This window comes from Lagopus leucura, unplaced genomic scaffold, assembly GCF_019238085.1.
Source record: "Lagopus leucura isolate 7727_CA_CO unplaced genomic scaffold, USGS_WTPT01 Super-Scaffold_100027, whole genome shotgun sequence".
Taxonomy (NCBI): domain Eukaryota; kingdom Metazoa; phylum Chordata; class Aves; order Galliformes; family Phasianidae; genus Lagopus; species Lagopus leucura.
This window is the reverse complement of record NW_024962278.1, coordinates 3028192-3056063: the sequence shown is the minus strand read 5'-3', so window position 1 is coordinate 3056063 and position 27872 is coordinate 3028192. Positions and strand designations below refer to the sequence as shown.

The 27872-nt window shown below is 38.9% G+C and overlaps 1 protein-coding gene across 1 annotated transcript in view; it reads left to right on the top strand.

The window, feature by feature from the left end:
- The window catches only part of TENM2 (teneurin transmembrane protein 2), a 614809-nt gene that overhangs the window by 373735 nt on the left and 213202 nt on the right, over nt 1-27872 (top strand). The gene's annotated exons all lie outside the window — the stretch shown is intronic.

Genomic DNA, 27872 nt, shown 5'->3' with positions numbered 1-27872 from the left:
GGAACAGTAATCATATTAGTACCTTTTTTAAAACGTGAAAGCATAGCCATGTGTGAGTTAGTATTTACTGGTTTGATATCTGCATGGTCTGTGATGGCACGTTCAAAAGCGTACACATACAGAAGCTATATCACTACAGCAAGAAACTTGCTTGAACGGGAAGCTTACATGTTTGATTTCATATGAGTCTTAGGAAGATTTTCAGAAAAGTCAGTAGAGGGAGATTGCAATATAAAAGCAGTAAGGATTCTTGCACCAAAGGTGAGAGAAGCGAGGAAGAAAAATATGGAAGAATAAGTCCATAGAAGAAAAATAAAATTCAAGTATTAGCCTACAAGAAGGCTGGCAAATACTTTGTTAATAATACAGAGTGCCACGTTTACTGGTTTTTCTTCCATAGATCGGCAGTGGGGATGTAGCCATGCAGGTCAGGTGTATGGCAGGGAGCAACTGTCAGGGTCTAGTAATCTTCTCTGTCACTCTTCTCTAAACACTGTTGTTCATCTAAACCAAAGCAGTAGTTAACTACATGCTGCTGGCATTTAAAATAGAAAGATTATCAAAAAATCTTAAGCTAAAAACTGGAAAAGATTGACAAGTGCAAAAGCACACGTCATTCAGGATTCATTCCTCTAGGCATTCAATCATAAAAAAACCTATTTGCTATAAAAAGAATGAGATGTCAGTTGACAATATGAAGACAAGAAGTGGCATAGATAAGCAAAACAAGCAAATCCCAAATTACAAAGGTACATACAAACCAATAGCAAGATCGTGAGGAAGTGCATAAGTATATCTGTATAAATATTAGAGGCCCGGACTGAGAACACCTAGAATTTATTATTATTTTTTTTTATAACACTGTTAGTCTCCTTGAAAACAGATATAGAAAATGACCTAATATAAGGGAAGGGGCCCTCAGGACTTTACACATGAACGTTAAAAGGCCAGACCTGGGAAGAAATGCATATGCAGAACTGACTGGAACAAAAGTCTGACAGGGAGAACAGGTTGGTAAGATTCACTGTACCTGAATCTGCTACCTAGTGCAATCTGTGGTTGGATTAAATGATTGTTTACTTCAGTACTGTAATCGATTTGATCTGGAGTAACAGCAGTTGAATGGAAGTTGCATCCTGTCATCGAAAGCAGTGGCCTTGTCATCCTTTTGCTTGTCGTTGTCTGTGAGCTTCTTTGAAAGTAATCTGGAGTATGCTGGAATGTCAGCTGCTAAATTATAGAGTAACGAGAAAGTAGCGTGTGAAAGAGCTGCGCTATTAAGCAAGGAGAGTATAAAAGCAGGTATAGGAGTCCATTTTCTGCCATTGAATCTCTGTGGTGTGGAATTCCTTGTTCAAGCAGGAAGAGGACAAAATGAAGTCTGTACTTGTAACCATCTGACTAGGATGAGGGTTGACTGCTGTGTGTCAAGGAAGATCAGAGACTTCTGTGTGAGTAGAAAGTCCCATAAAGATGGTTTATAACTCTTAGATTAAGTCACAAATCTTACAAAGATTGCATTTTAGATGCTGCAAAATGCCAGTTGTTGGAACCCGTGAAAGTCTTTGCTTTAGCTTTGAGTTGTTTTTGGACTGCTTCAAGATGTAGATAGGGAAGGGAAGCTTTCTGTAGTGGTGACCTTAACTTACTTAAGCAGTCTGTACTATCAAATGGTTTTGCATATTCCCCCAAAAAATATTTTTTTCATTCTCCCAAAAGTTGAGATGGTTTGAAAAGTTGAGGCTGGAGAATCTTGTGAAAGGCAAAGGTTACAAGCTCTGGCTTTTAGGGAGGGGATGGACTAAATGACTTCCAGTGGCCAGCTCTGGTCCACTTTCTGTTTCCCAGAGCTAAAGCAACTGAAACTCAGGAACTGAAGGTAGTAAGTTCTAAGCATATCAAATCTTCAATGCTTCTCCATAGCTGTGCCAACAGTGCCACTAAAGAATCTGTGTATGACTGTGAACGCCTCTGGGAAAGCATTTGGGGTAAACTCAGTGTATATTTGTGAAGATCTCATTTTGAGTGTAAAACCTCTTAGAGAAATGCATGTCCTGTGTTTTCGTTAGAACTTCACAACAGGATCTTCGAAGAAATAGGTAAATCTGCTTTTTGATACCTTAATGTTTTTCTGCTGAAGATGTCTCTATATAACATAGGACTTTAAGTGACTGCAGTGCTCAGTACAACTTGTCAGATAGCTCATTGTGAAAAGGTTGAACTTCGATGGTTAGAACCCTCTAATCCAAATGTAAATATAGAATCATAGCATAGGATGACTGGGGTTGGTAGGGACCTTAAAGATCATCTAGTTGCAACATGTTTCCCTGCTTCTTTTAGAATTACTCAGAGTAGGGAAAGAAAAAAAAAAACACAAAAACAAACCCTAGATTTTTTTTCTCAAGCTTTGGCAGTGTTAGTACAACTCCTAAGGAACATACCAGCTTTAGTACCTTAAAAGGGACTTTATTCCTGAGGGACACTTTCCTGTATCAATTCATTTATCTTTTATATGTTTCTAAAGAATCCTTGCCAAATGTGCTAGTTTTGTAGTAAATCTGATATTGTATAGTATTGTATAGTATATCTGATATCATGTAGTCTCACCACCTGTGCTGTTCCTTCATATGGGGAAAGTAAAGAGGAGCCACAGAGAGGTTGTAACGCTTCTGAATCTATTCAGTACAATAGCTGTTTTTCTGTGTTGTCTTTTCAGTGTAAGTATGGCTGTGACCATATCATTCTGTGTTCTACAGCCTTGAACATGTTTGTTTTTAATATACCTCTTACCAGCTAGGAGTCAGCTTTTGAGTGTGAGACATTTCACAGACAAGATTTTGTTTGGCTGTGTAATGAAATCAAATAACATGGCAGTGGAAATAATAAAGTTTAATGCATTCTTTGAAAACTGGAGGTAATAGAGGAACAGTTATTTGCTGTCAACTGCTATTGCTGTAGGAAAACCCACTTTTTTCAGTTATTTTTTCTAGTATGTATGTATGCATCATGAACACAGTTCTGAAATGTGGTGTGACGTTGTCAGCAAAATGTTACAAAAGTAAGATGTTACTAAACAGTGCAGCATTGCAATCCTAGGACTGGTCATTATGCCTCCAGGTCATTTTGCATCTGTGGTTCTACACACAGTCTTGTTTCTTTCTATGCAAAACTAAGGCAGTAAAATGTACTTACTGGAGAGATACAGAAATAGAATCACATGAAAGACTTTTAAAGCAGAAGAATGGGAACAGCTTCAGTACCATTTAAGTTGAAGAATCATTCTACTGCAATCTTTTGGCTGAAGAAAGAAAAAATATTTTTCTTTTTTAAAGAGGGAAAAGCAATCCTACTTTCTGAGTAGAATTGGCAAATTATAAAGCTTACTCAATTAGATGTGCTTTTGAATAATACTGTGCAATGTATACCTTCCTACATATTCCATAAATGCCACTTCTGACCTGTACTTCTGATATTAACTGGTACAATGCTAACTGTGTAGAAATACTAAAGAAATCTGATCAAAGGAATTTGGTTGTTCTTATTTGTACACATCTGCACCCCTGTTTGTAATTTTTAAGGGCATTCCATGCCTAGAACAAGATGGGACTCGTGATAGCAGAGCAGTGCAGTCATCAGTGGTGTGAAACTTAGTAATAGTAGATTTTGTTTTTAAAGCCTGTTTCTGTTGGCAGATTTCACGGCAGATATGTTGGCCTTGTTATATTTTGACCATAAAATGCAGATAATTGGTAGGTAATTAGAGAAATGCGATAATTTGAAAGCAATGTACAAAACAACTGTTGTGGTAGTCATATCGGTACTGTGGTAATGCTGCATCCTTAAACTCTAAAACTGAGCTTATACGTAGCTTTGAATTGCCATGTAGCATTCACCATCCAACAGATATTTGACTTTCAAATACTCCTATTTTAGTTGTGTACTTATTGTGCTTTCTGATTGATGGGAGGGAGGGTAGCATGAATAGGAATTATATGGAAAGGTACCTGGATGGCTCCTCTTTCTTTTCATTAAGAATTAAAAAATAAAAATAAAGCTCTGTTTTCTTGTGGCATTGGAATAGGCAGTGAAACTGCTTCTTTGTTATTTTAACTGAAATAATATGTTTATAGGATGATAGAGCTGCTCTAAAGCTCTCTGTAACTGTTTAGAACCCATATCACTGTGAAAATCAGGTAGTGGAGCATCTCCTTGTAGATTTTCAGCATGTTTCACAATTGGAGCCTTGTTCAGCGAAGTTGTTTAAGTACCTATGAGAAGTTAAAAAGCCGAATATGGGTCAGTTTTCTTTTTGTGAAGAGTGTCTAAATAATAAAAATTTTATGAGATGCCATAAGTGGAAAACTATATTAAATTGGAGGTCCAAAATGCATTCTATGTCCTCTTCAGGGTCTCTTCAGTGCTCGAAGGAAAGTTTTGATGGTTGGATTTTTAAGACTTGCCTTGCACGTGCCAATGTATGAACCATTTTTACTTGCTCTTGTCAATAAGCTTTTACCACCTTAATCCAGTAGTATTGAAGTTGCACAGTGAGAAATTGAAAGCTTATTTATCTTCTCTGAGCAAAAAATTACTGACTCCTTGTAAACCGACTCTTTAGCTGCTGACTGATTTGGAACTAGATATTTGTTGCTAAAAATTAAAAAATTAATGTACGTTTCATCAAAGGGCATATCAGCTGCTATTGCTTTCAGGAATTAAACAGTTCTTTTAAATTCAGCATAATTTATGTTTCAAATCGTGGCTGTTCATATAGTAGAGAGATTTTTTTGCCTGATAATAGTAATTGGAAAAATACCCCCAACCTGCATAATTCTCAAAATTAATATTTCTGTGACCTGGAGCAGGCTGCTCATGGATCTCCTGCTGAACCTTGAATGTACTGAGATTTGGGGTATTTTTAATCTGATGTATGTAGCTCATACCCCACTGCCTGAACTGATGTGGTACATTCTTAATTTGTGTAATATCAAATGTCTGTATTTCTCGTGATAAATGATGAAGATAATGCTACCAAACCTTAGTGAGAGGCTGTGCCATAAATGTGTTGGTTATTGATGAGCTATGAGTCCTCCCTGGAAGAGTCTGCATGCAGTGGCGTTGTTTAGATGTTCCTGTCTTGTGGGGACAGGCAGAGAATGCTTTTTTGTGTGCAGAAAAGCTGCACCTGATATCCTCTAATAGAAGCTTATCACAAAGGGTAACCTGAAATTGCTGGGATGAGGGGAGATGGTGATATCTTGGTAAGGCTGCAGATGGAACTATTATGTGCAGGCTTTCCTTTCCCTGGCATGCAGTATCTCTAATTGTTTATTGATATCACAGGATCCTAGATTATGCAAACACTTCAGCAATCCATCAACAGTAGTAATAATAACCAGGATTTTCCTTCTTTAAAACCTTTCCTTCTCTAAAAAAAAAGATTGTGGGTCATTCTTTATGAGAATAGCAGTTTTATGTTTGTTTTTGGTGGTTTGCAGAGGCGTCTGGAGGAACACTGAGTTCCTCCTTTGAAGTTTCATGAGGAATTTTGGGCCAGCAGAGCATGATGACTGTGGTACAGCTTTAATTTACTTCAGTCAGACTTACAGATACAGAATGAGATAAGTCTCAAGGATTGTAAGTAGCTGCAGAAATGTTGCCGAGATAATTTATTGTTGCATCCTAATTAAAACTATAATTAACAAATAAACATTCTGCTAATAACATGCTAACAAATTTTCTGAAAGGTAATATAATCAGAGACTTGATTTTTGTTCTTCTTACCCTGGGTAGTAGTGTGTTTCCATTGGCATCGAGGAAAACAACTCAGAGGTTTTTGTAGGTATTATTTTAGAATCAGGATCAGAATTTCTCATTGAAGTTTCTCAGTTGTGGTGCAGCTTCTGGATTCATTACTATTCACTGCTTTTTTGTCAGTTAGTGGTAAGTGTTCTGTCTGCAGAGACTGCAAGCTGAAGTTAGTGTGCAGCCTTTTTACATGCATTTGACTGAGAGGAACTTCTATCTGGCCTGCACTACAGTAATCTAAGTACTTCAAGGTGGCTCAGTCAGCTGGGTCTGTGTGTGCATCCTTATCTGCAGTGCCTCTTTTCAGTTGACAGCCTCAGCTTGCTGGTCCTTCCAGGTACTGTTTTCCACCATATTTTTACACTTTGTGTATTTGGAAACAGTAGGAAACTTTGATAATCTGGTCCATTTGCTCAGTTGCTGCAAAGAGAAATAGTTAAAACTGATTTTCTCGTAATACAGTATTGTGGGATTTTCACAACTTTTTGAAACTAAGTCAGACAAGGCTGCTTGCAGCTGTTTGTTTCCAACATCTACATTTCTAAGATGCTTTGTGATTCTAAGTGCACTGGGTCTATGGGAGCATAAAGCAGAGTCATCAGATGTTTTGGCCTGTAGAAAATGTCTGCCAAAAGTTTTGTTGAGCAGAACATTCTGAAAGCACCTGCCGGTGAAGGAGCTCCATCCTCTGGCTGTGTGGAATTTTTTGTGTATGAAAGAAGTGACCTGGAGGAATTAAGAGGTGATAGAAGGACGCATTTTGGCTGGCAAAGTCAGGGCTTCATGTTTAATTTAAAAAAACATTAAACTTTTCATGTTTAATTTAAGGAAACACTGGAATGTTGGGATTTACGATCTTAATGATGCTGTCAGTGCTACACGATGTTAGCAGCACACTCGCTGTACAGGCTGAGAATGTATAGAAACGTTTTGCTAAAAATGCCTTTTTTTGTTACTGAGGAAAAAAAGAAAACAGCTAAGGCAGCAACAACAAAAACAACACATTAGGCATGCACTACTAGTCTAGCTAATTCTAGGGGTGCTATTAGCAGGCACTTAGGCAAATCTATTAACATTTAGCATCAGCACAAATGCGATTGCATTCCTACTTTTCATGTTTCTGGCAAAATATGCCTGGCCATTCAAGGGAGGAAAAGGACATATAAGCCATTTATTAGGTAGTGCAGCCTAAGTGGGGAAAGAAGTTGTAGTGAAAATGTGGAATTGAGGGGGAAAAAGAAAAAAGAAAAAAAAAAGACTCAGAACTACTGCTTGAAAAGCCAGCTTTCTTATTTGATCGAATGTTTGGTTGGCATTTCTGTATATCGACACTGATTTTATTGCTGAAACCAGTCTTAAACTTTTGACAGTGTTCTGTGTTTAACTGCTCAGTGTGTGGTCCTGTAATCTTGGAATGCTTCTGGAAAAGGTGGACAAAGGAATTTTTTGTTCTTTTCTTATTTTTTTTTTTTTAAGTAAATAAAAGCTCTCATGGGGTCCAACTGTTACAATTATTTTTCCACTACCAAAGTCTGTCTTGTATCTTTTACTTCAGGGCTCACGCTTGTGAACAATCCTTGTACATTTACTTCCACTAGAATTTCAGTGGTTCCCTGATTAAAGAAAATAAATTGTTATTCAGCTCCTTCTATTTTAAGGAAAGAACTGGAGGTGGCTGGTGAGCACTGTCGGTGTAAACAGCCTCTGAAGCACACAAGTATTTTTTCAATAAACATGTTGTACTTGTTTGCTTAATTAATTATTATTCTCTAGCAATCACTTGGTTGTATACATTTCTTTCTTGAGATAATTTCTTTGTTTTAGGAAAAGAGTCATCCCCTCCCCTACCATCCCCTCCCCTCCTCTCTCCCATCCCCGTCCCTTTCCCTGAGGCATATTTCACATGAGATCTGGTTTTCTTCCAGCACATGTACTTCCAGTAATGTACTTCATGGGCTGTACTCATAGCATGACAAACACCACAGAAATTGAAACCCACCTTTGAACATGGCATTCAAGTGATGGCTGCTTAAAGCTCTTTAAAGGACTGGGAGAAGATAACAGGGAAAGGAACTTTCTTCTGTGAGAGCGCAGTATGTGCAGTCCTGCTCCTGCTGCTGAACCTGAGCGCCCAGTTAACCCTCTGCATGAAGGCTAATTGTTGGCAGAGGGAGCAGCAATTTGAATTATCACAGCGTCATAACAGCTATTAACTGCTACCCAAACTTGCCTTTTATCTATTTAACATTTAAAAAAATGTTTAAACAATTACTTTCCTGTACTGGAACTCAGTGTTAAAAATTTCCTCTAAATGTAACCATGTCCAGGTTGATGGAAAGCATAACATGAGCCAGCAGTGTGTCAGCACTGACCTCTACCAAGGCACTTTCTGCCTTCGTGTGTATCAAAGGCAGATTTGAGTTTTATAGGCAGCAGCACCTTTAGCAGTACAGCACTGAGGCAGGTAACTCGTGTCCCCACCTGTCCAGAGGGCAGTATGTAGCGGAGCTAGAAGCTTTTTTCATTGTGCACGAGGTCACTTAGCAACATTTCGGAAACAGATGGAAGTATTCCTTATTTCATCCTAGCTCAGCAGTCTGTAGCAGAAAAACAAGGTAGTAACTGCAGTACATCACATTTTAAATAAGTATCAAGAAGCAAGAGTAGCAGGCTAATGCAGAAAAGGGTCCCTTTGTTTCCTTTGGCTTGCAGAAAAGCTCTGAAGGGTACGTTCTGGAAAACGTGGCAGATTTACATTTCTTTGTATGGGTTCTTAAATTGTGGTGTTGCAGTGTTAGAGGTGATTCAAGCTGGAGAAGCAAACTGATCTGATTTAAATTGCGTAGTGTAAACTGTGCTGTATTTCATCAATGTGAGTATTCTAATATATGAATAAAAATTATGTAATTACTGACTTCAGCTTTTCCTCCGTGTTATGCCTGGAACATGGAACATAATGTCACTTTAATAATGAGAACTCCTTTCTGCCTGCTTTCCTTAAGCTAGCTGCTGTACAAAGTGCATGGTAGTCACAGTGAGAAATACAGGATAACTTCTGTTAATACTGGGCATAGAATGGAATGGGTACTAAAAATACTTGCAGTCCTGATCATTTCTACAGGAAGGATACAGCAATTCATGCATTTGTTGGTGAGTTTGGTTTTTTGGACATTCCTGAGGGTACTGTTACTCTCAACAAAATTTTAAACAGGTCTTTCAGTGGGAATATTGAGTTTAGAAAGTAAGTAGTTACTGGTTACAGCATGGCTTCGTTAGTATACAGGAAAATCACTCATTCCATAGTGATTAACATCTATTCACATCTTGGAATGCATTATGGGCTCTAAATTATCATAGAAATTAATGCAATCTTGTTAAAGGGCTTAAAATATGGTAATAGATACAGCATACTAGCACCTGCAGCTCAAGGTACAAAAGTTATTAAAGTTCAATATAATTATATTTATTCTGCAAGCATCTAAGTGAGAGGGAGAATGAGAAACAAAGTTTAATGAAACTGCAAAAGGTACTGAATTTGAAATGCTTAGCTTTTTTAAGAAATCTTTTATTTAATAAGTATATTGCCATTTATGATGCGTATGAAATACTTAGTAAAGCTCCTGTTGAAGTTCTAAAGCTGTGGCAGAAGGATGACAATCATTGCACTGACTTCTTAGTAGTGAGCTCACTTGGCTGGGTCCTTCTTGATTTACACCAGTGCATCAGCAGAGAAATTTGTTGTGCATCTCTGGAAATCACTCCCAAGGGAGTGGGAAGCAGGTAAAAGGAACTTGTGGGTGACACACTGTAGTGCTTTGCTGATTTAGGCATGATATGTATGGATAAACAAGTAATTGATCGCATCTCAGCTTCCATTCTTCAAGGAAATTAATGGAGCTAATCATTTAGTAAGTGTGTTTTTTTAAAAAAAAAGATTAAGACTGTCCCCAGTGCAAAATGTAATAAATAAAAATGTTTCTGCTGATTATTTTTGCATAATTAAGTAGATAGTTCTTTTACTATCGAGATGTATTAGTGAATGAATCCCCGCCTGTCTTTATGATGCTGAGATACTGACATCCAGTGTGAGTGATTGCTGTGTGTAAAGTGGAGCGTGTGCAGCACGCTAAGTGTGGGGTTGGAATGCCAGAAAAGATTTACAGATAACAGAAATTAGCAGGGAATGCTGTATTTTAAATGACAGACAGATGCTTGTTTACCAGGATTATAATGTTAATGGTAGTATTCTGTTCACAGTTCTGCGTGCATAGCAGCTACTGAGGTCACTGGGAATGCTGAGAGACTTCAAACCAAAACTTTTTTTTCACTTTTTTTTTTTTTTTGAAGTGGTATTTAAGGGAAATGATGTGTACTATTCACAGTGCTGAGCAATATGAAGGGGCCTGACCATGGTCACTGCTCCAAGGGTCCTGTTTTGTCTGTGCTAGACCCGATACGGGAAAGCAGAATCTTGCAGGTTAAAAGGTAATCATTTATCAGTACTTTTGTTTCCATTTTCTCAACAGTTCCTTCAGCACTTTTAAGTGTCTGTCAGTATGATATGGTGATCTTAATCATAGAATCCTAGAACGGTTTGGATGGAAGGGAGCTTTAAGTTCATCTAGTTCCAAACCCCCTGCTTACAGGCAGGGACGCCTCCCTCTAGACCAGGTTGCTCACAGCCCCATCCAGCCTGGTCTGGAATGCCTCCAGGGAGGGACATCCACAGCCTCTCTGGGCAACCTGTTTCAATGCATCACCACCCTCACAGGAAAGAGTTTCTTCTAACGTCTACTCTGAATCCACCCTGTCTTCCAGTTTAAAATCATTTTCCCTTGTCCTGTCTCTGCGTGCCCTTGTAAAAAGTCCCTCCCCAGCTTTCCTGTAGGCTTCCTTAATGAGGCAGAACAAAGTTTTATAGCACAGGAATGTTTTTCCCCCCATTTGGAGTAAAAAGGACAGTTTAGTCCTTATTTGATGTCCTTGTTTGCCTACAATACTTGATATTTACTTTATTATTAAGCTCAGGATTATAGGTAATTAGTGAAAGAGAAATTGGACTAAAAAAGTTAACAACAACAAAAAAAAACAGCACGATGCAGAAAGGGAAGCCAAGAAACAGTGTAATTATTAATTCATTCAAAAATGGGAGTAATGGTTTCCTAACGCAAAACAACCAAATCAATAACTAGCATTATGTCAAGGCAATAATAATGGTATTTGTATCTCTTTTAATTGACTTTAACCTTTCCCTTCATGTGTGAACTATTAAAAATTAAAGAGGAAAGTATTTAGTGAGACAGATTTGTATTAGTTCATGGTTTGCACTGTTTTAATGAGGTCAAAGCAATAAAGAATCTCAACAGATTCTGATGTCTGGGAGATGAATGATTGTCTTCCATTGCTGATACAGTGTTGTGCTCAAATCTGATTGCTGTTGAAATATGAAGAATAAATTTCTATGGGTAGTTTTGAATGATTTTCTGGGGAATATGTATGCAAATGTTCTGGAATAAAAATGAAATAACTTGTGCTTCCTGGCAGGGGAAAGATTGGAGTGGTTCGATTAGGGAAGAAAGTTCAATTCACAGAAAATCAACTCGTACGCTTGGGGGTGTGTGTGTGTGTGTGTATGTGTATGCATGTGTGTGTGTGTATACAGCAGTGTCCCCACCAAATCAGTGGATTATAACTAGAAAAGCTGTGAGTGGAATTTAGTAATTAAAGTGCCGTTTTCCTAATGCAGGGTTGTTCATGTGATGGGCATGATAGTTTCAGTGGAAGTGTAAATAGCAATTATTACCAATGGATCTTTCATTAGTGACTTCATTGATTGAATATGATAGTTTTATTTCATGGATATGTACTTTGCATCGAGCTTCTTTTAGGCCTGAATTCTTCTGTTAATACTTTCTGCCCAGTTTATTTCCATGAAAAATACCTAAGTATAAATTGGTAAGTGGCCAAGCAGTGAGACTCTCAGTTCTCATAACAAGTGCCTTATAGTTTATTTAGGGAGCTGTGGGATGTAAAAACAGAAATGGTGAAGGCCTGTGTGACTGCTGACCATTTTCCTATGGGAAGCTGAAGTTGCTTAAGAAAGCATCACAGCTGCTCGTGCACTTAGAGGCACTGTGAGGAAATGCACTGCGAGATGCAACTCCTTTGCAGTTCCCTGCCTTTCACTACCAATATTCTCACATACCATTCCTAAGGAAAAGAAAGTATGAAAATAAAACGGGTGTTTTTGTGACAAACAGCTTCCTTGCAGGTTTGAAAGTTTTATTAACAGTTCGTATTTTTATGATACTTTTAAAATAGTGAATTATGAATGACTGAAAATACCCTCCAGCTTAATTGAGAGCCATTATGCCTAGTAATTGCCAGTGATTTCTGCAAACAGCCGTTGTTCGCTGGCCTATTAACATAATTTGAATTTTTTATTGCACTTCATAATTATCTGTTGGAGTTAACAAACAGGCCCATTTGCTGAAGTGTTTAAGAACAAAACCCCAAATGGACTGCATCATGATATATTATTGCTGCTAACTGACCTTGCTGGAACAGTTTTGTACATCGGGTTTTGATGGGGTCGTGACTTCTGCTGATAGGAGTGTGGATTTCTAGTTTTCATTTCAGTGAGTGTAGGTAAAACTGCATCTTTTAAAATTGTCTTTCATTCTTTCTTATGTATCTACTCAATTTAGATTGCAGTAGCATTGCAACATGACCTCCTTGATAGCTGTAGAGAAACACTATTTGTACCTTATGTGTTTAACACATTTCATCTGTTTACCGTTGCAAGTTAGCAAAAACAAGAAAGACCCCAGCTTTGAATGTAAGGCTTTCAGATCAAAGCTTCTCTTCAGTTCTATGATTTTTAGGGTAAGCAGTCTCCTTATTTGTCAGTTTTTCTGTACTGCAATAAATACTAACAGGCCCTCCTAAATTCTGCATTACCTATATAAGTGTTTACATTTTGCATGAAAATATCAATATTTACTATAATTTCATATTCTGGTATTGGTTTCTTACTGCCTGGATTGACGTTTGCTGAAGAATTATTTTTGACAGTTGTTACTTCATGGGTTTGTTTTGTACTTTCTTCTCCGACGAATTCTTTTTGATGTTACTGCAGAACGCTACAGGCCCTCTTTGTTCCTTGCTTTCCTCTAACACATCCCATGCTCTTCTGTAGGTTGCATTCCATTGCACAGTGCAGTGACGAAGGCGCCAGGTGCACATTGCCATTTTTCTTGGTAACGGTTGTGGTAGACGAAGGCAGCTGAGCTGAGCTGTGTCCCTGCGCACTGCCACAGCTGGCGCGTGGCACTTGGCCAGACTTGTGCAGAAGGTTCCTTTTGGTGTCTGCATGGGGAAGGCTGGGGGTTTTTCCTCTTCAAAACGAAACGAAAAGCACAAAAAAATTATACGAGTATCATTAGGAAAACATAGTGGCAACGATTTGTCACTGTTAACCGCAGGGAGGATATGTTACTGGTGAGGGAGCATTTCCCTGTCTTGCAAATGTGTCTGCAGTTTATACAGAAGCATTTAAGCAGTTCTTCATAGCTTTGGAGAAGCCAGGGACGAGATTGCACTGCTGCTCTAAATTAATTCATAAAGTGAAGCTGCTGCTGCTGCCGCTTAATGTACTTTTGTGCCTGTAAGGAAGATGTGTATGTATAATGCAAACAGCAACAGTTAACTGTCTTTTCTGACACACATCCTTTCAAACTGCAATTCAGTGTCTTATTACTATTGTTTTTCCCAGCACATGATCGCATACAGCACGCCGTCATTTGTAACAGAAAAACCTCCAGTGACAGGAAAATCTCCTAGTTGTTCCTATATCTGTCATTCTTCTTTGCAGAAATTGTTTTAAACAGGTTTTTCTTCCTTGAGCGTTTAGGCCTTGAGCCTCCAGGTAATCTCCTCAATTAGTCCCCAGGGCTGCAGAGACATGAAAGTGCAATTCCCTTAACAGCAGCTAAAATTACAGGTTCATGTTAAAATTAAGCTACAGGCTTTGAACAGTCTGTTATTGGGGAAAAAAGGAAGGGGTGGGAAGAGGTAGAAGTCACAGATTTCTGGCTTAAGGTGAGGAGAGTGAAATCTGTCACAGACTTCTAAGGGTGAATTGTAATTTTAAGTGGCAGGTGACGTGTCAGGCTCTGCACACTGCTCCTTTGTCTGCTCTGACCAAACTTACTGTGTGTTCCCTGAAACCCCATCAGCTCTGCGAGTCAGCCATTGTAGGGCCCAGAGGGAATTCTGAGAACATTTGGGGGACAGAGGACCAGGAGGTGGGACTGCAAAAAAAGGAATATGAGTGTTTTGCCTCAGGCTGTTTGCTTATTCACTTAGCTGTCAAATAATTTCACTCATCATATAGTGCTTTTTCTGTGGCAGAAACATTTTACATCTCCACTTACATTCGTAATTAGAAAATGTGTACCGAGAAATTGGCGTGACTATTAGGAAAAGAATATTGGTAATGAAAACAGTCTTTGCTGTGAGCAAAGAGAAGCAGTTTGTAAGAAGTTGTAGTTTATTTGTACTGATTGATTTTATTTTGGATGAAACCCCCTTCTAATGAATGAACAGACCCAGCTCTAACCCTGCGTTCCTGCCAGGAGCATGCTGCAAGCCGAGAGCTTCTGCAGGGCTGAGGGGGCTGTAGGACTTATTGAGGGGGCTTTGACTTACTGTGCATGCCTTGGCCAGCAGCAAAGTTCCAAATGCTGTAAGCACAGAGCTTTCTGAGGATTAAAATGATGCATTTTTGAGGATGCTTTAGCTCTGGTTTCACCCTGGGGTGGCTCAACCCCACCACAACAGCTTTCTCACTCCTCCTCAAAGGACAAGGAGAAAATGTGATAAAAAAGGGTTGAGAGTGGGACCGGGAGATCATTCACCATCACAGGCAAAACAGACTCAGCACGGAGAGATTAATGTAATTTACTGCCTACTGTCAACAGATTAGGGCAGTGAGAAACTAAAAGCAAACTGCAGACACCCTTTCCTCCTTCTCCTGCTTTTCCCCAGTGAGTGGTGCCCAGTCAGTCCGTAGCACTTTGACTGCCAGAGCTGCTCTGCTTTGCTGTGTCACAGGGCAGTGCTGGGCTCTGCTCACCGAGGGCCCCTGCAGACCCTCTGCTCCCACCCCCTGCATGTAAGCACAAACAGTAAGGTGGAAAGAATGAATGGAAATTTTCTTAATACGTAAGTGTGGAAATATGTCAAAGTGATCCTTCAGGCATTAGTGTGGGAGGCTTTTTTTTTTCTTTTTAAAGACTAGGAAAAAAATCACACATTGTCTTCTGTCATTTCACCCTGGTAGGCAGTTCAACCCCACCACAACACCTCTCACTCCTTCTCAAGGCATAAGGTGCCTATACTAGCAATGCAGAGTTGTTATACTATTTGTGCAATACTTTTTGTTGTGGTCTACCAGCTGTTGTTGAAGCACATACATCATGCACACCTGAATCAGGCTGACTGGTTTTACCTTGTAGGAAAGACCTTTTGTTACCTTTATCTTGCTGATCTTTTTTTCCCTTAGCACTATCAGTGCAAAGTAAAGCATACGTCTTTCTTCTCATGAGTAACAGGAAATTTCTTGCAAATATAACTCAAAGGGTAACTCTTAGGGTTAAGACATCTTATGTCCTAAAGTATGTGTGCATGCATGTGTGTACACATGTTTATATAATACCAACATCTGTGGCATACATCTGGTTCTCAAATGCTACATGGATTTTTTTTTCCTGTGCCCTGCAGCAGCACAAGGAGAGATCATCCTGAAATTGGGGATGACTTCAGCAATGTTTCCTGCAGCAACTTGTGCGGGAGGAAAAGCAAGAAGGCTTCCTTTCCTTTTTGAGACTCGTGTGCTTGTCAGCTTGGTTTCTTGGTTTTCTTCTTTTTTTTTAAAGCATTTAACATTTCTAGGATTAAACTAGTGTGCGTTTTATTGAAAAGGTAGTGAGACACAGCATATTAGAGTTTGATCGTGCACTGTGTTGGCCAAACTATTGCTGTAAGGATGGCTTTTTAAGTGCCGTTACAGGGATAGGACTGGTGACTGTGTACAGCTTAAATGATACATTCTGTATTTTTCAGCCAGTGATTGACTACGATAGGTGCATTATGGATATTATCATACACATTGTGAATTAGGAAGATACTGGGTCTCATATTAAAGTTCTAACAAACGAGTGAGGATGTTCCCATCAGGACGTGTTACAGTGTGTTCACTGCAGGCAAATTTCAGATTTTTATGTCAGGAATCCTTTTGATAACCTAAGCTCTTATGCTCTAGTGATAGCTCTGAACTCTTGACCAGAGAAGCAAACGAGTTTTTTTCTGTCTTTCAAAAGGTGTTTGCTTTCTAGTACATCATATAGTATATCATAAATGGTATTGAGCTTTTTTTGGAAAGAGAAGTGCTCAACACCTTCACATTATTCAACATTAAAAAGGGAACAGGAATGGATATACTTATTAATAAGAACATTAACAACTGAAGACGAAATCCCCTTACCTCCTTTTCTATGGAGTGGAAGATGTTCTCTGGTTTTCTTAAGAGGTGATTACTTCTGGGATCTCAGGAAAGGACTGTGCTCAGCATCTGGACATGGGACACTTACCATTAAACTTTTGGCCAGGAGAACCAATCTCCTTCATGCTTTTATTGGTGACATGTTAACTACAAATTCACAAGTTTATCTCCTTTGAGTGATTGTCCTGAGCGATGAAGTGCAGACAAGGATTTTTGGTGTGGGGGCCAGACTTTAAGCCAGGGTGAAAGAGAAATCATCCCATTCTCCTTAAGTACCTTTTAATGTTTTCTGTCTCCTTTGATAGACTGAATTTTTGACAGTAAAAGTGCATACAGTTATATTCAGTTCATCTTCCCTGATCGCTTTGTCCCTAATCCTTCAGCTGAGTTATGACTTATAACTTCAGCATGGCATTTGGGAAAAATAGAAAAAGTAGTATAAATGTAAATGTGAAAAGCTACAGCTCATTCTGTTTTTGAAACTGTTGGTGTGAAAAGATCTCAACAGTGTTTTATTTAAACAAGGTCTGCTTCAACCTTGATTGACTTGCAGTAAATTGCCTGGTACGAGAGGCAAAAGGAAGTGGATAGAAAAATGGCAATCAGCACCAAATGTTTCACATATTGATTGACAAGCACCAGAGATGTGCTGGAGTAAGATAAATTGGCTAACAGAGCCCATCTTGACAGCTCCTGAGATGGGAAAATTGTTCCTGTTAATTTGCTGCTGGGACCTTGTCATTTATGGGGATATATATTTGAGTGCCTTCTAATGGTGTAAACAAACTTTGGATTCCAAAGTAGCATATTTCAGCTTCAGTTGCTTTAATTCTTCTTTGTCCCTGTATTTCAGAGCTGTAGTTGTAAAGTGCCTTAAGATCAAAAAGATGAGAGGAACTGTCATTATTTTAAAGACCCAGTTCGTGCTGCAGTACAGAATGGCACATCCAGGCTATTCTGTAGCCTGTTTGATTCCGCTGGGTTCTTTGCTCTACAGAAAAGTCTGGAATAGAGCCCTGCAATTGTTTTTAAGGGAAGAATATTTCTCCCAATTTTTATTAATTCTTTCTGGCAAATTTAATTGTAGCTGTAATTAAAATATTTCTTACCTTTTTAACATATCTAATTTTGTGCTTGCAAATGCCTTTTAATAAGGTTATAGGTTTTCTTAGTACTGCAAAGCAAAGCTCCCTTTTCCATGGAGTAGTCTTTCATCTCTGTGATTTCCTTTCATTAAAAGGAAATTTTATCTTTTTAATTTCCTGTACTGCTCTCCCAGTGTGCCAGTAATTATGGTGATACACACCAGTGCTAAAATAGTCAATGGTCTGATAGCTGTTGTGTTGGAATCCGCCTCTCTGAAAATTTGAAATAAACCTTCTCACTTCAGAAATCATTATTTCTTAAGGGCTTTTTTTGTTTCTTTGTTTCTTTGTTTTGTATCTTTTTGCAAGAAAAGTATGCAGATGGCAGTGTTCATTTAAAGTGTGTCCCACAAACAGTAAATATTTTCCTTTCCTTCATAGTTTTTATTCTGTTTCTTCATTTGGGTCTACTTTCCAAACTGGACAAGAAATGGACTCTAACGGGAAAACTACTACAAACCTTAATCAGTGCTAAGGGTGAGCAGAACTTTACCTGCACTGAAATCGCTCCTTTGCAAGTGGTCTGGTAGTTTTGTCCATAATCCTGTATTTGGATGCTTTATGTATTCTTTGTCTTCTTCAGGGAATAGCCTGCTTCACGAGAAGACATCAGAGAGGTTTCTAAAGGGGCTAAATAGTCCTAGCTCCATATTAGTGATGGTGTTTCATTTCCCCTTTGATTTTTAACTGCAGTTTAGCTCCAAGCTGTATTTCCAGATCTGAGCTCAATGGGCCGTTCTGAATCGACAGCAGCCCCAGAGTTCAAGTCAGTAACAGACTTCTGCTGGGGAAGCTTCTCTCTATGCAAAAGCTTTTTAGGACTCTAGGGTGAAATCCTGGCTGTGCTGAAGGCAAAAATACAATTTATATCGACTTAAATGGAGCTGAGATTTTACTGTGGTTTGTTATTAAGTTGTGGAACGTTCACTTCTGAAGCAGGATTTCTTATAGGCCTGATAGCTTCCTCTCAGGGCACGCAAATGTTCAGTCAAAAATATCATAATATTCACAGCATCCAGTAAATGTTTAAGGAAAGGGGATGTTAATTTGCTTGCAGTAAGGCACAGGGAACATAGGTGCTTAAGCGTTCTTGTATTTTGGAAGATGCCTCCAGTGGCTTAGATAGTTGCAAAGTCATGCCTTTGTGTCCTTCTATACCCAACACTTCTGCTGCTGAGCTGTGCAGGAAGAACAGGATGAGATCTTAAGACGAAAGATAACTGTAAATATCAAGGTTGTATCATGTGAATGTATTTTATGTCAGCATCGATAGCAGTGGATCGTTCCGGTGATACTTACCTTAGTGCATCCTAGTGCTTCCCAGCTCTGACATGCAGACATTTCCAGAGCATATCAGAGCAGGTGTTCAGCACTGACTCAGGAGTGCATTGCACACAGATGTAGGAAGAGGGATGCTGTGTTCACACTGTAGGTGTAACTAAAAAGCAGACTTTCATGACCAAAAGCAAAATTAGCCAGAACATACACTGGCACAAAAAAGCAGGTTTTTGAATGTATTGCATATCTTATGTAACCATTTCCACAGTACCGATCCTGTGAAGCTTTGTGTTTGTTTTACATTTGATTGTCAGAAATCTGAGATGCTTTTTCAGCAAGTTGCAAGGAGTTATCACAAATTCTCTGATTGTTACCCCAAACCCACCAGTTGATACTGGCTGTGCATAACTTTCATGGAGTCTGCTGAATAATTGCGTCTGAATTTTCTCATATTTGTTGAAGGTAGTGTTATTTTTCCCACCTAGCAGTGCTGCCACGCACTTGAATCACTGATTGTTGAAAGGCTTCTGGAATTGAATACCTCTAATAGAATTAATGCCAACGACCGACAGGAAGATATGTAATGGAGGTGGCATAAGCGTTTGGAATTTGGATAAAACAAGGTAAAGGGGAACAGGGGGTGTTTGGATAGTTGAAACAAGTTTTTATCACATAGCTCAAACTCTGTCACTGGAATAAAGTTCAAATCATCTATTTGTAGGTTCATGTAAGGTCGTAGATTTCGTATGGCTCCTGGTAATTATCCATCTGAGAACTTATTATGATCCTTCCATTGCTGAAATTGCCTTTCATGAATGCATTGCTCTGTATGAGCTGATAAAATTGGTAAATAATATTTCTATTTCTTCCCAGTTTACATACTATTAAGTTTCCAAAGGAGGAAATTCAGTCATGGTGATGGTGGCTGTAAATTTTTGGAAAGTTTCTTCCAAATACATCCCTAATTTTAGAGTACTATTTTTGTGCCTCAGTTATAACAACTGCTGACGAGTTGTTATAATGTACTGTCAGTTATAGTTCATATTCTTAGTTCAGTAGAACCTTTAATAGGGGCGTGAAGTTGATGCAAGTCCTTGTGCTTTCTGTTCAGCTGGATTTGTGTTTCTTCTCCCTCAGATTTTCCTGGCTGAATCACAGATACGGTGAGAGTTGAGAATGCACTTTGACTTTAGGAGTGATGGGAAAAAATCAGTGAAACAAATTACTGTTTTCCAGCTAGGGAAGTACCATTAAACATATGCCAAGTAATCAGCTTGCTAGTGTAATATGTTCAAGAAGTAAAAGAGTTTTCTAATCTTATTCACTGATGCTTTTCCCAAGACAGCAACAGCTTTTATAAAATGAGGGTTATATCTTTTCATTACAAAATCTAATCTCCCCAAAAGACATTGAACAGCTGCAAAACCCTGACATCTTCCAGTTGTAAATTGTTTTTATTATTTATCTTTGTTTAACTAAAAAGGGAAGGGGTATCAGATGATTCAACAAGACAAGAATTAAGTGATGTTAGCTTTGGACAGCAGCAAATTATTCCTTTACATGCTGAATTGGTTTACATTATTTCTGAGCCATGACTGTCTACTTATTTTTAATATCCAAATTCTGTAATGCTGATAGCATTTTTAGATGGATTGCCTGGGAAAATTAATGTAGCTTTGATTTTAATGCTAAAAGCTGCAAGTGAAGTTCTTGATTTCCAAGTTAGTCTTACTTTTGTGCATGGATTTTAGTAATGATAGTACCTTGCATTGATTTTCATATTCAAGAACTGCAGAAGCACTGGGCTTTAGGAAACCACACAGAGGTGAAATGTCTTAAGGAACTTAACAACGCCTGCACAAGTTTGAAGGATGTTTCCATAATGAAGTAAGAAAAAATTAAACGGAGCCCAGCACTTAATGGTTCTTCTTTGTTTGTCCCTTTTCTTAAAATATATTTCTCTGTGTGCAGAAAATGGGTCTGGTAGAGAAGATAAGGAAGATACAATGTATTCATATTGAATATGCTCTATCAAATATGAATTGAAAAATCGGATTTTTTTTTTTTGTGGTCACAAAAATCATTGGCCATTTAATTTTTTAATTTTTAATTTTTTTCTCTTTTCCATCACATATAATTTCTCATAAACAATTCCTTGTCCTTTGTCAAAGTGTAACCAGAACTGTAGCAATGCTGTGCCAGAGAGATTTAATGCCTTTATTTCTCAAACAATGTAGGTTTATTTCCAGGTTTCATTTGGAGGCTTTCTTGACTTTTTTTCCCCCCATTATGGTAATCACTTTGGCTACATTTGGTTTCCGTACCACCTGTGGAGGTCTGGCAGCTGTAACTGCTTGCACTCAACCGCAGCACTGCAGGCTGTGTGTTGGGGTGCCATGGGGCCTTGGGAACACTGATGCTCAGCTCACACTGTTCTGGGGGACTGCAAAGCAATCCTTTCAACTTCAGTGCTCCTTCAAATGAAAAACTCACCAAATGAAAAAATTAGTTATGTTTCAGGGCTTCGGGGGTCTGAGTGAAACCCTGAAGGATAATGGCTGCAGGTAGTCCCGAGGAGCAGAGTGAGCCCCCAGGTCTCCAGCCCCTAGTATGCTCCATTTGCAGCGCTGCCCTCATGCACTGAGCAATCTCTGCACAGGTGTTTCCACCTCTGCTTGCTGGGCAGAGCAGGCTCTGTGCTGGTGAAAGCAGTGCAGCTGGGCTCCGCACTACGCACAGCCCTGCAGCTCTGCTCTGAGGGGTGAGACTGACAGATAAACACGCCTCATTTTGTGATAGGAATTGGCTTTTGGGGACAGTTCTTGCCTATACTGTGGCTACGTAATCTTCTGTTTTTTCCCCATTATCTTTGCTGTTCTCGCTCTTATTTTACACTTTTTGCACAGCAGAAGTTTTGAAAAAACTAATCAAGGCACGCAGAATATTGTTCAGTGGGAAGTGGGAAAGATATAAACATATAGAGCTGGTTTGTCTTCATTAGTTCACTGCTATATAAATCACAGATTACGATGTACTGTATCTAGATCCCTTTGGCCTTCTCTCCTAATTCTTGCAGAGGCACCTTTTTTGCCTTTTCTTCCCCGTATGATATGATGGGTTTTATTTCATTCTTACTTGCCCTGACTGTCCCTTTTAAAGCAGAGAAATGCCTGTAAGCATCAATGAACAGGTCTGTGCAAGAATATCAGCCCCATGCGCTAGGGAGACCTTATTGTCTCTTTTACTCTTGTGAAATAGACAATGTGAAATCACTTGTCTTAAAGGCTTGACTGGTTTTGTTTTGCTACTTCCAGAGAGACAGGAGCCTCTGAAGCACTAGGAGTACCTTTCTTCAGTGGTAACTATCATCCAGGATCCTGATTTATGTCCATCTTTTTTTGTGATTTTTGAAGCTTGTTTGCCGTACAGTAAAAGTGCAGCAAGAGTTTACGCAAACTGAAACATCTCAATGCTGAGGAAAATGATCACAGATTGTCATTATTGTTTTCCTGTTCTTCATATATACTTCATTTGGGTTTATTCTATTTTTTCTCTTGTGAACTTGAAATGCAGCCCGGCAGTAAAGAGTTAATGGAGCTGCCTTTAGAGCTCTTTGCAGAGGAGTTACCTGCTGGGCGGTGCTGTGCCTGCTCCTCAGCCTGCTGAGCTCTGAGGGCACACAGCTCTCTCCCATGACAACAGCTTTGCCTGCTGGGCTCCATGCTGACCTCCAGTGCACTGAAGTACAAATTCTGTTTTTCGCTACAAAAATAATAGGTGCTGGTACAATGCAGGGAGTGGATGCCTGTTACCTGTAGTACCTGGTTTCCCTGATGCCTGTTACCTGTAGTAATTTCATCAGATACAAAATATAAATACTTCTTATGCCAGCTATACTGACATATGCTTGATTAAGTAAGTGTGATCCTGCATGAGTGCCCAGCCCATTGGCAGGACTTGCTTTGCACAAATATTTGAAGGATTATTTTTTTTCTTGTAAAAAAAAAAAAGCAATTATTCTGGGAGGAATAGGGAGAGTGCTGAATGTGCTGTATCTCAGGAAGGTTTCACCTTCATCAGCTGCCTGCTTAATTTATAGTGCTTTGCACTGCAAAAAATTGCTTCTTGTGCTATCTAGTTGTTTCCTGACACATTTAGCAATGTTTCTCACTCTTTAAAGTGAACTTAACATTGCTGACATTGTAGGTGCTTCAATTAAGCTGAGCTGGAAATACAGTCAGAAGTGCATTGTGCTCTGTAGAGTGAGTTGTGGTGCTCGTGGAAGCAGGTCCTGCCCTGTGTTTCGCACAGTGCTCCCATCTGGCTTTCCAGGTTTCCTGAAATAAGGAAAAAAAAAAAAAGGAGGGGGATAAAATCTGCCCTGATTTTTGTCATGCATATCCTGACCTTAAAAGTGAGATCTGTCTAACAGGAGAAGCTAGAAAATTCCACCGCAAATATAGTAAGCTTTGAGATCTATGTTTGAGACTGAATTTTCTGGTGACAACTTTCTGAATTGAAAAGGATAACTTAGGTGTGTGGGATAGCAGCTGACAGGTTGTGATCTTTACCCTGACACAATTCATGGCAAAATGGCTATTTTAAGAGCCTGAATTCACAGAGTCTGACTCCTAGAATAATGTTCATTTTTGGAAATGATGTATTCCTGCCTAACTGTATATGGATAAGCATGTACATAAACATTACATAAATATATATGGATAAGCATGTACATAAACATTACATAAATATTTATAAAATTATTTTTCCTGAAAGGTGTTATGGATAGTTATACCATACTATATTACAATTAACTGAAGAGATTGGATACCAGCTCTTCAAGATTTGTTTTTGTAATGGGAATTTACATAGTGCCTGCTCACATGTCAAAATTCTTACATTTCACTCCTTTCCATCCTGTGTGTTCCCTGCTTTCTTTCACACACCACGGTGGAAAATCAGGGCCAGAGTTTTACACACGCGTGGATTTTGTCTCCAAAACTCCACAGATCTTTTGAGCGGGAGTTCAGGGAGAGAAGTGAAGGGAGAGTATGGAAAATGCATCTCACAAACTTCAGAAACTGATTAGCATCCTGCTTCTTTTCTTTGATTGTGTCTCAGTTATACTATGATGTATAATAAAGAGTGATTGCAAGCGGTAATTTTTCCTTCTGGGGGTGGTGGGGGGGAGTGCTGTTGGTGGGTTTTGGTTTCTTACACTAACAGCAATGGCAGTATCCTTTTCCCAAATGTGTTACTGCGATTAAGATGAGCAGAATTGGTAATAGCTGTCTTACAAGTGTCTGGACTCGAAAGCGTCTTCTCTGCAGCACTGTTGCTGTGCTACACAGTGGGCACACATGGCAGCTTTGCAGTACTAAGCTTGTCACCCGTTCTGACCCTGTCACTTCCTCAGTCATGGACTCCATGGATAGAGATTGCTGTACTTTTGGGTCTCGTATCTAATGGTGCTGTCAGGAACATCACTTATCAGCCTCTTTATATGTAAGTAAAAGGAAATGTCATTCCCTCTAAAACATGAAGTGATTATTTGAGCCTAGAAACTTGTTTCGGGAAGAACACAAGCAGGATTTGGAAGTCAGTGATAGACTACCTCAGCAATTTCCTCTGCTTCACATGTCCAAACAAGTCACAATGGAAAAGCCCCAAAGCCATAATCTCCCTTCTCCTTTTTCAGGCATACCAGAAAATGCCACTAAGGATTATCTGAATTTGAGACATCCAAGTCAGCAGACAGGAGTCTGCTAAGACTTCTCTCTCCTGCTCCTGTTTTACAGTCAGGTTGAACTACCACTACCACTACTACTACTACTCGAGAGTTGATTGTTTCATCTGTCAAACTAGTATCATCAGATAAATGTTTACTGTACCTTTTTGGACATTCTTAGGATTGTTTTAGTTGAATTATTGTGTTAGCGTTGAACTAAATGCTGCATGATGGGACTTCAGGTATCTGAGGAGCTTACATCATTATTTTTGCCTCTGGACTTCACCAGTGCCATTTGAAGGCTGATGCCCATTATACATATTTCTGTTCCCAGCATGATAAAACTCTTGGCCTTATTCTTCTAATAAGATCTCTTGCGTGCAGTTCTCTCCCTCCTGAAGTTCATTCTCAAACAAGAAGATAGTCACTCCTTATCACTCCTTATCACTCTGGCATGTTGCCCCAAAGAACTCTATAATTCACACTCCTGAAACTTTGCCAGGCATTTGTGATATCTTATCCATCAGGAAGGGAGCTTGCTCTTTTATAAGTTTGAAATTTGGTTTTTATTTGTGCCTTATTCGACCTCTATCTATCTGTGAAGCTGTCCTTAATGAGAAGTCTTTCTTAAAAGGAAATCTTCACATCAGTATCTGATCTGTACCCACTCAGCTTTTGTGGGTGCATTGCTGGGGATGGTTGTAAGCCTGTGGCATCGTTACCAGACACAAGCGTGGCCTGATTTTTGATTGTTGACTACAAGGCCTATTTTAAGCCTTAGGGATTTAGAGTGGAACTCTAACTGAGGAATGGTTTCATAGAAGTTCCTGAGTAGATGAAGAGAGATGTGACACTGTTAGAAAAGAAAAAATGGAAATAACTCTTTGTTGTCTACTATATCATCTTATGTGGGGGAGAAAAGAAAAGAAATATAAGTGATGATAAAGAGAGTAAAAGAGAAAAAATATAAAAAGAAGGCTCTTGCAGAATGAGATGTCGTATAGCACAGAAGTGCAAAGCTATCCAAAATCAGAAGCCCTCCTGAAGGAGAGCTATCAAGCTTTTCTTTCACTGAGAAATAGTGTTAATGACAGGAGAAAGTAACAAGGAAAAGAATATAAGGTAAAAAAAAGTGTGGGAGGGATGTTTGCTTGCTTTAGTTCAAAATACTGTATTCAGTGTCTTTCTGTGCCATTTGTGTGTTTATGCAGTACAACCATGCATGTGCACATGTGAAGAACTGGTGTTGTTTTTTCATATTGAAATTGTAACACAGCAGCATCTAGACTTTGTTTTCCCTTTTGTAGCATTTATATCTGTTTTACATTTCTTTGGGGATATGACACAATTACTTTACTGTGGTAGAAGTAGAAGTAAGTATCCATTACATAGGATTTCTGTCAGTGCACGACAAGATAAAAATCTTATTTATAGAAGCTTTATAATGTTAGTATTTGAAGAGTAGATATAAATTGTACCAGCTTCTGTTTTACATTATGGATGTAAATTCTGAAGACTGAGGTTACCGCCTGCATCGCAGGATGTTTTATAGTACAGTGGGGTCATGTGAGACTCGTTGTGAAATGAGGGGAATTAGAATCATTTTGAGAAACAGAAGGTTTCAAAATAAGACTGTGAGAGTATCTGCAGACACAGAGCAGTTCTGACAAGAAGGTCGGGTTTCCAGAACCGATAGAGCTCAGTCTGTTCAGTAACACATTGAATTTATTTGACCAAGAAATTAGTATTCGACAGGATGAACCAAAACCATTATTTCTATCTTAAGAATATATAGTAACTAATAAATTGTATTTATTGTGCTTTTTATAGCCTAACTGCAAACTTTCACTTCTCTTTGGTAATTTTACAACCACTCCTTCAGCTGAGGTCCTGCAGAGAGTTACCCCTTAGGCTCATTTCCCAAGGAAACAAAACTGAAGTTCCACATGTGCCTTACTGTTCCTCTTCAGTTATTAACTTGTACAAAAGGATGGGTGTTCTAAGATGTTTCTACGTGTTTCAGGGAGTAGAGGAGAAAGAGCCATAGAGGGAGAAGCAGCACTGCAGGAGCCCAACTGCCATAGCAGGAAAGGCCATGGTGGGAGTTCAATATCAAATAGACACCAGAAATTAACTTCACAGTACCCCAACCGTGAGAAAAGCTTTAATCACATTTGGCAGTTTATTGGAAAATGTAACCACAGTACGGGTTGGCAGTATGATGCTTGGCTCACAGGCGTCGGTGTTTTTCAACTGACAGGTGCTTATGGACAAATTTTCCTTGGGAGGCTGCTTCAGCCAATATAAAAAAATAATGCAACAGTGTAAGAACTTCATACCTGTTGTTTGATCTAAGCTACAAACAGAAATGTCCTGGTTGGAAATGTTACCTTGTCTTCAGGGATTAGGGCTATATTATTTCATGAAGCAATGCAATCAGCTGTGCTTGGCCGAAACATTGTCTTTGGTGCTCTTTCATCTGTCTTGATGTATTCTGCAGACATGTACCTAAGTTTCTTTAAAGTATGTCCTGAGGCTCTCACAGAGGGCAAAATCTTATTTTACCCCATCGCCTCTCATGTGCAGTATTTTCAGAATAGAATTAATGCATTTCCATACGATATGGTAAATGAAGATTCTGAATATATGAAGTTTCTTCTTTTAACTTCATAAACTTGAAGCAACACCAGAATTTGTGAGAAGGAAATACACAGGGTGTACACTGTGTCACGTTCCTATCTAAGATGTATCAAACCTCAGTCTTGCTTCTTATTTCCTACACATTGCAAATAAATGATTTGAAACTGTTTTTTCTCTTCTGCTTCCTTGATTGTTTAGAACATGTGCTGTAGGCTTTCACAAGCATGGCAACAATCATGAATAATAACAGTAATTATTCGTGACATCAATATCAGAATTATTTTTTGTAAATAGAAGTCTGCAAGGAAAATATTGGATACATATTGAATGTATAGCATAAAAGAAGGTAGATGGGGGTTGTTATCGAGTAGCTTAAACCGACCTCTGCCCAGTGATAACTTGGCCGTTTGGTCTTACCATCAGTTTAGCCAGAGTTAAGAATACAATGAAAACAAAGCATTATAGTCATTTGCCTGAATCCAGCTGGTTTTGTTACTTTAAATTTTTTGAAGGTAGCTGCTTGCTGGTGTCAGACAGTGAGAGCTTTTAAAGTGCCTATGGTTACCTTCCAATGATTGCTGGTTTTTGTTTGTTTTTTTAAATCCTAATGAGATAAACCTTAATGTAATTCGTACAAAGAGTAGTGTTCTTGCTTTCAGAAATGAAGGAGTAGCTAAGGGGAAAGATAGCATGCATTTGCTCTGCTGCT